This window comes from Mandrillus leucophaeus, unplaced genomic scaffold (genome assembly GCF_000951045.1).
Source record: "Mandrillus leucophaeus isolate KB7577 unplaced genomic scaffold, Mleu.le_1.0 Scaffold165, whole genome shotgun sequence".
In the NCBI taxonomy this organism is placed as follows: Eukaryota; Metazoa; Chordata; class Mammalia; order Primates; family Cercopithecidae; genus Mandrillus; species Mandrillus leucophaeus.
In genome coordinates, this window is record NW_012101643.1 from 3528458 (window position 1) to 3530776 (window position 2319).

The following is a 2319-nucleotide window of genomic DNA, read 5'->3' on the forward strand; positions in this document are numbered from 1 at the left end:
CAGTAGTTTTTAATTAAAATATTTTAAAGGTAACAACAGCAGGAGAAAAAAAAAAAAAAGAAAGGTATATTTTAGCACAAAGCACGGGCAAAAAAAAGACACTAGGAGTTTGGTGAAAGTTTGCCACCAGAAGGCTAGTGGCAATATCTAAGCTTCAAACTCATATTCTGGGCCAGGTACAGTGATTCATGTCTGTAAACCATGGCTTTGGGAGACTGAGGCAAGAGGATGCCTGAGGCCAGGAGTTCAAGACCAGCCTGGGCAATGTTAAAAAATTAGCTGGGCATGTTGGCTCATGCCTGTAGTCCCAACTACTTGGGAGGCTGATGCAGGAGGATCTCTTGAGCCCAGGAGATCTAGGCTGCAGTGAGCCATGATTGTGCCACTGCACTCTGGCCTGGATGACAGAGCGAAACCTTGTCTCTGAAAAAGGAACTCAGATTTTGGGGTTTAGTTCTATGTCCTCCAAGGACTGCAGCGTTCTCAAACCAAGAGTAATGATGGTCCTCACAAGGACAAACTTAGGTCCGCCCCCTCTGCAGAAGAATCAGGGAATTATGACTCATAGGAGCCACCACAAAATCACTAACTGGAAATCCTTGCTGCAGCTACACTGCAAAAGAATCGGACTTGATTTGCCAAATTCCCCATGTGATACAAGCGTGGCCACCTGCCAAAGAGCCAGAGGGAGAGAGGGCCACTCGCCTTCCTGGTGACACAGAGATTTCCTAGCCCCGTTACCAAATGAAAAAGCAACGCAAGGGCTTCTAAGAAGCCATCCCAATGACCTTTTGACTTTGAGAAGAGCAGTTTTCACAGCAGAGGGTTTGGGGTTTTGGCCTCTTTCAGCAGTTTATTCATTCTTACTTGGGAAAGTTGTATTCTGAGGTTTCTGTGGTGCATGAAGCTTTTGCCTTCACCATCTGTTCCTGTGTCTTCCCTGGGTGACATCAGAGTACAGCAGAAATTTCCCTTGCCATCTAATGGGGTTTTGGGCTGTTTGACTCAACCGTGCATGTTCCTCAATGCCAGGAGAATAATCCTACCCTAAGTCAGCTGAGCAGAAGCCAGGATCTAACTGCAAACAAGAGACCCGGCTTGCCTAACGGCATGGAAGAGACCAGTTTCATTGCAGCTACCTGGGAAGATGGTTGCTAATTAGCCTGCAACAAAGAGTTCCTTGCTCATCTAAAGAAGGTAATCACTGTTCAGGTAGGTTAAAGTGTTTCTGAGACTTTTCAGTGCCAGCCGAGAGCATGGGCGGCTTAGGAGGGCAGGCTGGGTGCAGACTGAGAGCTTTAAGTACCACGGAAAAAGGTGACTGGTGGATGAATTCCTGGCAGTCCTGTTGCCTCCAGGAGCTGACCCCTGCAGACTACTTGCTCAGAGAGTGGCCAGGACTGCAGAGAAACCGTAGGGGAGAGTATTTGAGGAGGGAGAATATGGATACTTTTCTGGAGTGGGGTGAGCCAAAGACATTCATTGGAGAGATTCCAATCTGATTCTCGGGTGCCAGTAAAATTGAGATTATTTGTCTGGGTCATGGCGTAGTTATAAGGACTCACTCAGTACACGTGTGCAGATGGACTTATGTGGGATGTTTTTAGACAAGGCATATGAAACTGAACATACCCAACATGGACTTACTCTTTCTCTCCTTCTCACTTCTCACTGCTAGCCCTCCCGAACCCTTCAGCCTCTGTTATATTTCTGATCTATGCTAAGGCTATCTCACACCCTAAGGTTTCACTTGCCACCTCTCGTAGGTTCCTACACCCTCTTAACGCCTCTCTCAGTTTCCACATACCCTCAGCTGGGGCCCTCATCATCTTTCTCTTGGGCTATTGCAAGAGTCTCCTCACCATTGTTTCTGCCTCTAGTCCCTTTCACCTCCAATCCTCTCTTCATGCAACTGCCCACATTCTCTTTCTGAAATGCAAGCTTGGTCATATCTCCAGCTTAATGGACTCCAGGAGCTTCCCAGTACCTATGCAATGAAGTCCAAAGCTTCTGCATGGCACGCAGGAGCTTTCAAGATCGGCTCCCTCTGCCATCACAGCTTTATCTCCAGCAAGAGTCCAGGACTGTCATCACCTGGATTACCTGCTGTTCTCCTAACATGACCTTGGAATTGCCTCCTTACTTCCTATGCTATTCCCTCAGCCTGGAATATCTTTCTCTTGTCCTGCCTGACAAACTCCTCCTCTTTTTTCAAGACAAAGCCACCTCCTTTGTGAAGCCTTCCCCATCCTCCTTCCTCCAGATCTGGATTAAGTATTCTGCCTCCTATTCGTGTGTGTGTGTGTGTGTGTGTGTGTG

The 2319-nt window shown here is 47.4% G+C and overlaps 1 protein-coding gene across 1 annotated transcript in view; it reads left to right on the plus strand.

Annotated features, from left to right (window-relative positions):
- Nucleotides 1–722: 722 nt before the first annotated feature.
- LYST (lysosomal trafficking regulator) overlaps nt 723–2319 on the plus strand; it is a gene marked incomplete at its 3' end in the record, with an annotated part of 108436 nt that continues 106839 nt past the window's right edge. Inside the window, exon 1 of the mRNA XM_011976388.1 lies at nt 723–1212. The remainder of the gene's footprint in view (nt 1213–2319) is intronic.